The following is a 13552-nucleotide window of genomic DNA, read 5'->3' as shown; positions in this document are numbered from 1 at the left end:
TTTTAAAAATCCATTATCAGACGCTTCGCCCCCTGTGTCACCCTAAGGCGGTGCGTTACCAAAATAACATTCCAGATATGAAAACGCATACTCTTTTGCTACAATGACGCCAAATTTTACATTAATTAATAAAAAATGCCTTCTTCTCGTATGTCCCTACTAAGGATATTTATGGTGATTTTCTTATTTTAGAAAGGCGGCTGTAACTCCATTATCAGTCACTCTTTCATCTAAGGAGCATTCGAGCATTAATTCTGTGACATTCGTTATTATTCTAACGTTTACTGGCACTCCGAAAATAAATTTTAGGATTTTGGTAACACATCACCCACCACCTTTTTACGCTTCTTGCTCCCCAAAAGAGGGACCTTCCCGAAATAATGTTTGAGACGGCTTTACTAGCTTTGTGAATGAGTGTTTTTGCATTTTGTAACAAATACAACTTATTTGCCCCAAAATCTTTACGAATAATTATTGGAGAAAACTGCTTCCAAAATTTAACATTGAATCTCCCATAAGGAAAATGAATTTTTGTGTTTACATCCCCAAAAGAAGGACTAAACAGAAATTTTCTCCTATTTCCTTAAAAATTCGAAAAATTCAGATATTTCTCAACAATAGTGCCAAATTTTATATTAATAGTGTGAAAACTTTAGCTTCTCCCAGTGCTGTAGAAAATTACACGAATTATGGAACAGTCTGTGTGTATATATATTTGGGGATTTGTTGGTGTGTGGTTTTTTTTGGAACATCAGAACTTATATATTTACGTACTGTTTATATATCGATATGATATTTGTGTTATACAACCCCACCCTTTTATCTGGATTTTCGCCATCTTCGATATGCATTTTACTACTTGGATAATGATATTATACTGTACAATGTGTTGGGACTACCATGTTTTCTTCGATTATGTGGAATTTGATGAACACGACAATACCTTCTGTCAACAGTGAAATTATGGATGCAGAATTGGAATTGTTGCCAGCGCATTCTAGAAAGGTGGATGTATTTTCTTAATATACACAGCTTGCTGATTATTTAACGTTGATATATCCTGGGCTTCAAGTTTACGAACTCAAGTTATTATCATATATTGCTAAGATTCTTCCAATTAGTCCGTGTTTAGTTAGATATAGTAGTGGTGATCGCCTTTCGTTTCTCTTTCTCCACCCTCGCAAGCAAGCCCAGGTTGCTATATACCTGTATTCTTCGGCCACGTGAGACTTAGAACCTCTCAAGTGTTTCTTTTTCGAGGAATAGAGTTGAAACCCTTTAACAGATTTTTTTTTATTATTCCGCCCATCTTCTATCATCTTTGGTTAGCTAATTAGCCCGCATACCAAATTAGAGTGATTTTTCTTCAGTTGAAGTCTTTTATTGTTCTCTGCTTATAGTTGTTTTCCTACATTTTCCTTGCACTATTTTCCAATTATTCATAATGTTCCCATCAGGATCCTGCCGCCTATAGTCGGACAATTTGTCCATGCCGACCAGATGCCGCGGTCGGATTGCCGGCGCCGGACAACGGCGTCTTTCCGCTCGATTTTCGACCGCGACGAGCAAAAAGAGATTCGTTCACCAAAAGAAAACAAAGAGAGTTAGAAAGTAATTTGTTGCTTTAAAATACGAATTAGGGCTTATATTTCCCTCGTATAAAGCTTTCTCGAAACAGTCGGCAGACAGTCGGACGACGACTGCAAAAAGAGACTGCCGGCAATTTCTTGAAAAGCGACGTCGGCACGACGTCGGCGAAAGTTGCAATAACGCGTACCAGCGGCAAAGAGTCGAATTTGGAAAATGAATAGAGCCTGTATCTTCTTTAATGATGAAGTAAAAATTGAAAGTGTCCGAAGGTTTTTCTTGTGGGTGGGCACAAATTCCATAAAACATGTCTTGTGAAAACGGAGTCGGCAGAAAGTCAACATACAGCGGACGGAACAACAACGGCAAATGATAGTTGTAAAGATGTCGAAACGTTGACGGCGTGCCGACCATAAAAAAAGGTAAATGCATTAAAAGAAATGTAGTAATGGGACTGCACGTAAAAGGTATATGAGAAGTAAATACTTAAAATAAAATACAAGTACGAGAGGATCCTTGACAAACATTTTGGAAGGAGACGGCAAACAGCGGACGGCGACCGCCGCAAATGTCGGAAAGACGCCGAAACGTTGACGGCGTGCCGACAAGTAAGGGAGCCGGAAGAAGGTCGGCAAACAGCGGATGTACCGACCTTGAAAAGATGCTCGGACAGGCGCCGAGCCGCCAGTGCCGCTGAAGAGCCTGATTGCAGAAATCGTAGTCTGGTTGCGCTGCCTGTATGTTCGGTTCGCGTTCTTCATTTGTCACATGGTGATGCAGTGTGGGCCAAGTGTTCAAACAAAGTTCGTTGGGGTTGAGTTTCCAAGTGGCGATAACATGTTTATAAATATAAATATATTTCTTTAAAGTATATATCATGCTGCAACAGTTCCCGAAGGAGCAGGACGCTCACAGTTTTATGGATTATTCATTGAGTATGAAGTGAGAGCAATATACATTTGGTGAGTTAATTTAATATTATGCATATACATTTCAAATTGTCATAAATTTTATATGTTGTGTTACATATGTTAATTGGTAGATTCGGTTGTAGTACGTTCCCGCGCACTGGCGTTTGTGGCATGTAAATTTTGGGGGGAAGGTATCAAAGAAAGTGATTTAAATGGTACTACCTAGCCCAACCTGTGTATTAACTTCGATTCTATTTGTTACCTTTCTGCTTACCTTCACGGACCCCCTAAGGTATATCAAGAACTCGATTACAATTGTAGGGTCCGCGCTGGTTCAGTGGTAGAACGTTCACCTCTGGTGCTACTGGTCCCGGATTCGATCCCAGCCATCGCCATGTGAACTTTGTGGTGGGCAAACAGCGTCCGCGTGGGTTTCCTCGGGGTTCTCCCGTTTATTTACACTTTCTTCATTCCACCATTTCATTCATTACTCATCATCACCGTCTTCTTTAGCCTGACCGGCATAACCGTGGGACAAAAAACTTAAGGATTTCACTTAATTTTTTATTTAAAAAAACGAAGGACAGTTAAGAAACTGTAGTACACGATTTTCTTCTTCAAATTGCAAAAGTTTACATGCCTTAGTTTTTAAGGTAAGTGGCTTCTAACTCAACGGCAATGTATTTCTACACAGTGTACGAGAGCTGTATTTTATGTTTAGAACTGGAGCGTTAATAGTATGAAACCATAACAAGTGATATCGAAATATGTCTGATTACCAAAGCCTACATGTTTTCACTACCCTCGCTTACGCGTATACCCACCGTCGCTGACGCACTTGTTCCCTTCGAACACATCCCCGCGCGGGTCCACCAACGTTGCCCTGCTTGACTCAGTTATATAGAATTCGTGCTTTTTAGTGGCCAACTAGCACCAGGGGCGGATCCAGGGGGAGCAATCGGGGCGATTGCCCCTCTTCCAAATGAGGAAACTTTCTTATATATAAATAAAATCCATTCCAGAGTTTGGAGTACTCAAAAGTAGCTCTAAGTAGTAGTATTACAACCTCCCTCCCTCCCTCCAGAAATCCGTCCTGGATGCGCCCCTGACTAGCACAGGTTGGTTTGTGTTTTTTGCACTGTAGTTTTTATGCCCCTAATCTAATATAAAGTAATCGAACGTAACTTAATCTAATCCAACCAAATATAACCGCTCGGAGTACGTTTTGGTACTTTTTTTTTCGATTTTCAAATTGGTTCTGCGATACAACAGTAAATCCCTAAATTTAGGTTAGGTTAGATTAGATAATTTTTAGATTAAGTGCTCTGACGTACTACTAGAGGTGATAGCTTGATTTTGTTTTTTGTGAATAGTTGTTGCATAATAGAGTGAGAAAGTGACCCGCAACCTTTTCTTATGGCTAAAATACTTAATAAAGCGAGGTGGTATACAGGCTGCACTCTTATAATACAATCAAAGGAACGCTATTTCCAAGCAGAAATCCTACTCCAAGGGAAAACGTCAGCGCGGTGAGTAGTACACTGAGAAAATTAATCAGTAACCAACTGGAGGTTAAAGGATAACTTGGCTGCTAGAAGCAGTTAATAATTTTATCTATGCCAGGTGTGATATTTTCATGTCGCCCAGTGGAAATATTTTAGAAGCAATAAGAAGGAAATTGGTGAAATAATTAAAATTTTTCATCAATTATTCCGGGTGGTGCGCCGAAAATAAACCTGAACGAACACAAATTCGGATTTGTACATAAGTTTTATGCCGAAATACCCAAAGGAAGATAATTATCTTAGAGAAACGTGGACAATTTCTCACAATGCTTGGGCCATGACAAGGTTTGTGTTCCTTTAGTATTCTCTAGTATTTAGTGTATCTTTAGTAACCTAATAAGATCCACTAGATTATATACTACAGGACTTGTTTCACATGTGAGCGAAAACTTCCAATTAAAAAAAAAAAAAAAAAAAAAACAGGAGAAATGAGGTAGTGGCTAAACGCTCTTGTATACAGGTTTACTTGTGGCGCAATACTAAAAAAAATTGAAAAATTATAATTCTTTTACCAGTTTCTTTTTTATTGTCCCCTAGTCGGTTTCAAATGGGCGGAATATAATATTATTTTACTTGGCATAAATAAAATTCAAGGGGACCTCTAGAAGTAAGTGTTGAAAAACTATAATTCTTTTACGATTTGCGTATAAATAAGGCTTCCAGATGTCTAGCATAAAAACAGCGCAAAAAAGCACAAAACAATCTCTGCTGGGTGGCCACTAAATAGTACGAATGCTATCGAACCGAGTCAGATAGGGCGAAGCTGGTGGGCTCGCGCGGAAATACGTCCGAAGGGAGCAGGCACGTCAGCGATAGTGTGTATGCGCAGAAGTGAGGGTAGTGGAAGGAAGTGAGTTTTGAGAATAATACAAGTTTCAACAACACTTGTTGTTGTTTCATACTAGTAACTCTCCACTTGTAAACAAAATACAGGTTCTGCACACTGTGCAGAAATTTGATGCCGGTGTACACGGTGCAGAAATAAGCCGCCCGTGGAAAATAACATCTAATAGAGCCATTTTTCATATGCACTCATTTGTTTTATTCGTCGTAAAGCACTTGTAATGATTTAACATTAGTAAACCTAAGATACAGTTGTATTACATTGTATGTAATTAAGTTACCTGTAGAAATTCGTTCCTTATAAACATGTCTTTTCATGGAAAGTATTGAATTTTACCTGTAAATCTTCCAAAATGTAGTGCACCAAAACTACACCTGCACCAGACTGTCTTATTTTGATTTTTTACCGGCCGCGGTGGCTCAGTGGTAGAGCGTTCACCTCTGGTGCATGGGATTCCTGGTTCAAACCCTGCTCCTGTCAAGTGAACTTTGTGGTGGACAAACACCGTGTGCGTGGGTTTTCTCGGGATTCTCCCGTTTCCTCCCACTTTCTTCATTCCACCATTTTCATTCATCTCTCATCATCACCGTCTCCTTTAGCCTAACCGGCATAACCGTGGGACGTAAAACTCAAATATTTCATTTTCCGAGTGTTAACCCTTTCTCCTCACACTGTTTCACGATGTGTAGGTACAAAAACTTGGACATCGGAAGTTTGAAAAAATTAAACACTTTAACATTAACATCTGTAGAAAACCATTAGCGACTACTATTAAAACTTTTTTGAGGAGAAAAGCTCATCATGAACGAGGGTTTGAAAAAACCCGGGCTTTTTTGAAAAAGCCAAACCCACCTGGGCCCATTTTTCCGGGTATTTTCAGGTTTAATTGTTTTTTTTTTCGGGTTTAATCGGGTTTTTTCGAAGTATTTCAATGTCTTTGGGGTAAAAGTGTTAAAATGTGATTTATATTTCTATATTGTCATTGCCACAACTTGCAACAATTTTCTACTCACTGCCGTTTTGAAAAAATGGCCGCCATTTTGATTTTTTTTTTTACATTAGACCGCCGAGAAAATCTACACAGCAAATTTAGCATATCTTGTGCTTCTACCATCAAAATTTCAACTTAAAAGACTGAAAATTGCGCTTCGTAGCGTAGATACTCGTTCATTTGACAAAATGGCCGCCACTTTGATATTTTACGTCGGTATGCCGCCAAAATCTAAACAGGAAATTTAGAGTGTCTCGTGCTTGTACTCTGAAAATTTTAACTTAAAAGGCCGAAAGTTGAGTTGATTTTGTGTTTAACGTCCCTTTCAGCAGCGAGGCTATATAAGACGGGACCTACTGATTAAAGTGGAATCCGAACCACGTGAGCTCCCTCCGGGAAGCAAACCCGGGTCACCCACGCCGAAGACGCGTACACTAACCGCTTAGCCATAAAGGAGCTCGGCAGACAAACGAACAAATGTAAAGTTATAGTTTTGTGATTTTTTTTTTTTTTATAGCGTTTCTCAAAGTTATGTTCATTCGATTGAATTCTTATTACAGATGGTTTGTGTTTTAGATATGTTACTCAAATTGACTCCTAGGAGAACATAAGATGTATTTCTTTTGAAACTTTTATCATTTTTGCCCACCTGATCGATTTTACCTGTAGTTTATTTAAGTATATGTGCATTTTATTTGTTCCACTAACAAGGTTTTATTTTAAGATGTAATATTTTGAATTCAGCCGAATACAAAATTCTCAATTGCCAATACAATAGTGTCGCAAAACCCTGACGCGTATCGAATTCTATTTCAAAGTAATATAATGCTATCTTCACTAAATATAATATTCTATTTTAATACGTATTTTTGTCTGGTGAGGGACTTAGAGATTTATTGTTTAACTTGCAGCTTCAAGGTAATGTTTCAGAGATTTCTCAAGAAACTCCGATTCCTACCATTGGATATATGGCAGGATTTCTTTTCTTTTCTGATTCTCGCTTGGGGGGGGGGGGGCGACCGTACTGTTGTAATAAAGATTAAGTAAAAGTTAACTGTTTCGACGTAATTGAATTCTTCATCAGTGACTATAGTTTTAATTACTCTTATTGGTTTTCTTGTACATTTTTAAATGTTGAATTGTATCAAAGTAACTTATCAGTCTATTCGGTTCTCCGTGTTCTTCGCGTATCACTGTCATAGTAAAGCTGCTTTGTAAACATTTTGTAACATCCATTAAAATTAGATACTATAAATAGCTAATATGTTTATTAGAGAATTTAGAAGCAAATGATTGCTTCCATTTTAAGAATGTAATATCTAGTTTAACGTCTCACGATCACGCACTGAGGCTAATGTAGACAGTGATGATGAGAAATGAATGAAATGGTGGAATGAAGAAAGGGGGAGGAAACAGAAGAACTCCGAGAAAACCCTATGCGCACGGTGCTTGCTCACTACAAAGCTCACTTGGTCTGGGATCGGTGCTTTAGTTGAGAACCGTCCAAGTTGAGAACCGGTGCTTTAATTTACAAACGATAAAATTGAAATAATAATCAGCACGTCAAAGGGCCAAAACTTTTTTCTGCTTCTAATGTGACTACTAGAGGGGGCGCGGTGGCTCAGTGGTAGAGCGTTCACCTCCGTGGGACGTAAAACTCAAAGATTTTTTTTTTCATTTTTGTGACTACTAGCTCAAACACGTTTTACACTCAGTTAGCTACTCTGATTTCACTCAAGGTAAATGCACAGTTATGCATCTCGCTGTCCACTAGCTCCGAAGAATATAAAAATGTCTCACTCAGTTGACGATCTCTGGTCTAGGGCTTAGAGCGTTGGACTCATGTATGTATAGTCCCGGGTTCAATCCCCTGATGGAGTACCCCAAATTTTCGCTATCTACCCAGCGTCGTGATGTACACTGGGATCATTTAAATAAAAGACGTATCGGCCATTTGGTCTAGAATTTCCCCGGTACACCTGTGGAGGCAGGTAACACAATGGGTTGACTACATATTCGTCACTCAGGTAGACGTAGTTTCTGCAATCTCTAACATATAGCGCTGAAGCCGGTTCATTGCAACAAGGTCCATTACACTGTGTAGTTTGGTTTGGTTTTCGTGTGATGAAGTATATATTCGATTGTAATAAATATACGTGATGTGCTACCGCCGTACACATTGAAGAGTATATTTTACAAAGCATTATATTTGAGTTGAGTTGATTTTGAGTTTAACGTCCCGTTCAGCAGCGAGACGTGGACCTACTGATTAATGTGGAATCCGAACCACATGAGCTCCCGCCGGGAATCGGACCCGGGTCTCCCACGCCAAAGGCGAGTACGCTAACCGCTTAGCCACGGAGGAGCTCAGCATTATATTTGTTCTATTTTAGATACTTCATTTATTTCTGGAAGCAAGGGGAAGTGTTGCAATGGAAGAAGACCCACAGAGAGCAGTAGCGTAGCCAGGATGTGTTTGGAGGGGGGGGGAGTGCTGTTAAAGGTACATATAAAAAAATACCAAACAAAAAATACTTTTCTGATTTTACATACTGTATGAAGGCTATCTGTGTTAAAACTCAATGTTATGAAATGCTACAAATTTTTCTTAAAAAAAAAAAAAAAAAAAAATTGTAGTACATCCGAAGGTATATTACATATAACTTCTATTGAATGATAAGGTTCATTACATAGGCTAATGTATTTAAGTTAATGCGATGTGCATTGTATTTTGTTAATACAATTTGGTGTGTTCTTAGTGCTAATATAGACCAGAAAACAATGTGATCTTTCCTTCATTTATTCTCTTAAAGAATTCCTTTAAAACAAAGGATCTTTGCAAAGTATTATGTGAAAACATTTCATTTTTGATGTAAATGACTTCATTAACCTTTTTTCTCTATATAATGGGTATGCACTATGAGTATACTGTACATGTGGCTTTTTCACTTACGATATATATTATTTTCTCACATTTTTCTGTTTCGTTGTATACAATTAATGTATAAATCATATAGAAACGAATTAAATGAACAATTAGTTACCTACTTAATTGTTATTTTAACTTAATATGATTTCCACTTTTGAAGTGTAGGCCTATTTAAATAAATATTTAAGGCATAGAGTGAGAACTGATAGCTTAGTCGTTAGAACTTGTGTTTGGTGCATTTCAGTGTTTGGTTTCTACGAATATAGTCATGGGTGTAAGTAGGGGTAAAAGTGTGGAGAATGCGGGTGGACGCCGTCCCCTCGCTTCCAGGATATATCCGTGGCGTCCCCCCACTTTCTAACTTAATTACAATGTGCAAAGATAGGTACGGGTAAATTCATGCGTCTCCCTATTTTTTCAAATCCACTTTTACCCCTGGGTGCAAGTAAAGCTGTACCCTGGCCAAGGATGCCGATTTTTCTGTAAATTGGGGGGAGGGGGCATCTAGATGCAAAAGGCATACATAGGGATTTAAAGACAAATTGCATTCAAATTATACCAAATATGGTATATTCATAAATACAATGCGAGGAAGCCCACATGAGCTTTGGGGGGGGGGCTAGGTCCTCCAGGATCGGCGCCCTTGACCCTGGTTTCAACAATACATACATGATGCATTAGTATCGGGGATTTTAAATTATTGCCCCACACTTTCGACCATAGCCGGACAAGTGATCGCTCCGGCCACTTTTTTTTTTTTTTTTTTTTTTTTTAAATACCAAAGTTACAACAAATGCAGAGACATTTTGTTTTCAGTGTAGTATAAGAAAATGAATGCTTTCAGAGACGCAGGCGTGGAATTGCTAGTGAAAAATGTTTAACATTGTGGCCAGTATTTGAAGCTTGATTCATACACATAATCCCAAACGGCTGGGCTATACGGATAACTTATATTTTGCAGTATTATTATATTTTAATTAGTTTATTTGACTCTGTGAATAATTTTTCGAGTTAATTTTTTATCCACCATCTATTTGCAGTAAATTGAACAGAATATCAAAAACTCTGCAGTATGGAAACGGAAAGTAGAATTCACATTAAGGGCGGTGGGATACTGTCATGACTCTTTATAACATTGTTCTGCTTTTATTTCAATTGTTTCATATTGTTCACAATGTGTAAAAACTGACGGAGCTCCTGTTCTACTGTGTTTTACAGGACTATAAAAGCTTTATATTTTACAGGACTATGAAGTGTTTTATATTTTTCAGGGTTAAAATTTTGTATTGGTTTTAAGGTTAAGATTTTATGTCGAACCCAGAAATGTGTCCCAGTATAAACCGTTGAACCACTTAAGTTTGACGTGAACCAAATCCATTCCCCAAAGCTAAATTCTTTCCCTTTTATAAAACTATACCTTTTTCGTCTTTCTTCAAATGATACAGAAAGGTAGTAACAATTTTATGGATTATTAAATATACCCTCTACTGTACTTTTAGAAATCTGTTATGTTGCAGCCGAAATAATTTTTCAAATTTCAATTAGCAAATTACTATAGGAAATTAAGGAATTACCATTTCGCATTGCATTGATAATCCTCTTCTATACTATTATTAATTAATATTTCCAATTATTCATTCTGAATCATTCTAAACAATGCTTTTACCTTTCTGTATAAGACACCTTCCTCAGATTCATATTGAAAATAAGTACGTCACTTTATGTGGTTTTATAAACTAGAGAAAAATTTAGTTTTGTACATAAACTTTTATTTCACATCGCTACGTTAAGTGGTTCAAAAATTATAAAGCGAGAACAATTCTGAATTGGGCATAAACTTTTAACCTTCAGAAAGGTTAAACAGAATTTTAACCCTTGAAACTTTGTCAATATATGGACAACAAAGCAAAAGAGGTTATAACAAATTGAGTCATGGTTATTTCAACTAAGAAAGGAGGTTATATGAGACGAGATACTCGGTTACTAGAATTAACTTACCCTATTACATTCACCGAGTAAACGGGTTATTTCAATTAACTGAACAGGTTAAATTAACCGATCTACTCGGTTAAACATTTGCCCTACCTTATTACATTAATCGAGTAAATATGTTATCTTAACTAATTTAATTTGTTATATTAACCGATCTACTTGGTTATACTTTTGTTCTACCGTATTACTTTAACCCAGTAAATGGGTTACTTTCAGTAATTGAATATGTTATATTAACCAAAATACTCGGTTACTGCAGTTGATGCATCCTGTTTCATTAACCGAGCAGTCGGTTATTCCAACATACTAACTAGGTTACCGGTTACAGGCTATGATTGATAGTGGTAACTGCGTGATCGGTTAGCGTACCCCTGTGAGTTATTACACTGTAACCTAGCAATATTAACCTGTAACGCAAGGTTGCTATCACCTTCTCTCGTTAACCTTTTTGGTTTGGCTGATTGGACACACGTCTCTGTTTTCCATATATTGACAAACTAACTTGGTTACTGTCCACCTTTTTCTTGTTTACTAGTAACTTTTTTTTTTTTTTTTTTTGCGTGTAGGCTCGGTTTGAATCTCTCCGCCACCATATACCTTTTAATGCAGTATTTTTGTTTATAATTTTTACTTCATTAATTTTTATTTAAATCTCATTTTCCATTGGGAGTGTGACCCCTGTACTTTAAAAAATTTAGAAAATCATTGACCTTTAAAATTCTTTTTCCAATAGTTGATGGGAAAACGACAACCTGAAAAGACCGTATTCCGACGGATTCCTGCGGCTTTTTTTTTTTCGAAGAAAGCGTTTGCAAGTAGCAAATTTCGATTGCATAGAACAGTGTTGTTCTTAGTAGTCGTGATAGTGAAAAATGTGATTTGAGGGGGAAAATGTACTGACTGTTATAAGTTTTTCACATTAGGCCCACAGACATGTTAATTGAATTATTCTTAACGTTCATTATTAGCTGCTCAGTTGTTATTTTTAGGTCGCTTTTAAGCATTTGTAAGTCATTCACAGATACTTTCCCTCTATATAGCACTTAAATCGTACTGAGAATTGTAGAAATGTACTGCGTATGTACCGAGTGCAACATTACTGGTGGAATCCGCCATGATTTTCATTGCAGTGCTACGCATCTTTTCTGCTGTATGTCGACTGGTCGGAAAGGCAAGTTTCCACCGGCGGGGCCGGAGCATTTTATGCGCCTTTCCGGTTGTTTGCCGACTGCTCGAAAGGACCTCTTTTCGATGTCAGCTTCTCAATTCTCCCACAGCCGGCATCCGACCTCTTGCCGCAGTCGAAAAATAGCCCTTTGCCGACTGGATATCAATCCTTCAGGAAGGCAAAATTTTCACCACCTTTTACAGTAGCTTTGCCTAAGTTTGCCTCCGCCTAAGTATGCCTCTTGCCGACCGCGGCATCCTGATGGGGGTAATACAACTCCCTCCCTACTGTTTAGAGCTAGGACCATTTGCGCTTTTTTAAATTTACCTGCCTTCTTTTGTTCACAGTTTAACTTGCTAGTTGTTATTTATTTTATTCGCCCTTTATTCGTTCTTTCAATATATTTAAACATATTTTAAATTATAATATAGTGTATGTTTGCTCTTAATCAAAGTATGCATACTAATGTTTCTTTGCACCTATACTATTTCTACAACATACACAGGTTTTCAGTTAAGATTTGTGTTTCTGATACCATTTTAAAAAATTACTATTTTTATTTTATTTTACTTATACAACTTTATTTGGAATTGTTACTAATTAATTTTTTATTACAATTTCAAAATATTTCTTCTCACCATTACTTTTTCTTCTTCCTTTTCTACCACGCTGATGTCAAGCCAACTCTCGCTTGGGGCCGTGAATCATCATGCATGATTCTGCCAGTCTACGATTCCGTTCTGATTCAAACTGACCAGTTCCTTTTGAGTCGAAAGACTACATACATGAACGATCGATTCCTTCTACAAGTTATGAGCGCCATTGTTTCTGCGTCTGTACACTTATTGTGATTACCTGTACTTAGATGCAATCTAGAGATCATTTTTTGTATTACGTTAAATTTTTTCTATCCTCATCTTGTGTTTATTTTGGATATCAGCTATTAAAAAATTCGTTTAGTTTTTTTTTTTAGATTTAATGTTTTTCGTTCATACTCTGCGTTTTTCTCGATTCATGAATTAAAAACATAATTTTGGGGACGGCCATGATACATGATGAGAAATATGGTCCCGGAAGTCCGTCGTTCGATTCTAGTGGATGTCACTTACAAAATTGTACCGGTATATGTTTCTTTCGAGAAGATTTGAACTCATGAAGCCTCAAGCTTCTTTGAATCATTTGTTAAAACTTGTTTGGTTCATTAAAGTAGGTTCAATAGCAGAAGTCCTTTATCATGCACATTTCTACATCTTATTCCTTGTCCTGACATTTTCCCTTACTTGCTACCTTTTTACAATTCACAGCTTGTCATATATCAGCTATACTTTCTTATGTTACTTTGTTAAGTCAATATTTTGATGTTGACTCACATGCAGACAATGCTTTCTACATAGTGAAGCGATCAATATCCGCAAAACATAAACATTATTTTATTGTGAAAATCCTTATTTGCTACTTTATCAGCTGTATGGGTAAGTTCACGTTGGACGATGTCACTTCCTGTGAGGTCGATTGACCGTAACGCTTGTGGTACTGAACTTTGTAGGTTTATGTTCTAAACCTTC

General features: G+C 37.4%; 1 protein-coding gene across 6 annotated transcripts in view; it reads left to right on the top strand.

The window, feature by feature from the left end:
- Positions 1-2358: 2358 nt before the first annotated feature.
- Positions 2359-13552, top strand: part of LOC145669121 (pancreatic triacylglycerol lipase-like) — a 210676-nt gene continuing 199482 nt past the window's right edge. For 3 of the 6 annotated variants that reach the window (XM_081737468.1, XM_081737465.1, XM_081737462.1), the window contains exon 1: positions 2360-2549. The gene's annotated coding sequence lies outside the window, so the exon portion shown is untranslated. Of the gene's footprint in view, positions 2550-13552 lie in introns of all 6 variants that reach the window. The other 3 variants (XM_081737467.1, XM_081737464.1, XM_081737466.1) reach the window with 2 other exon arrangements.

This window comes from Thermobia domestica, chromosome 13 (assembly GCF_964235325.1).
Source record: "Thermobia domestica chromosome 13, izTheDome1.hap1.1, whole genome shotgun sequence".
Classification (NCBI taxonomy): domain Eukaryota; kingdom Metazoa; phylum Arthropoda; class Insecta; order Zygentoma; family Lepismatidae; genus Thermobia; species Thermobia domestica.
This window is presented reverse-complemented; position numbering and strand designations above follow the sequence as displayed.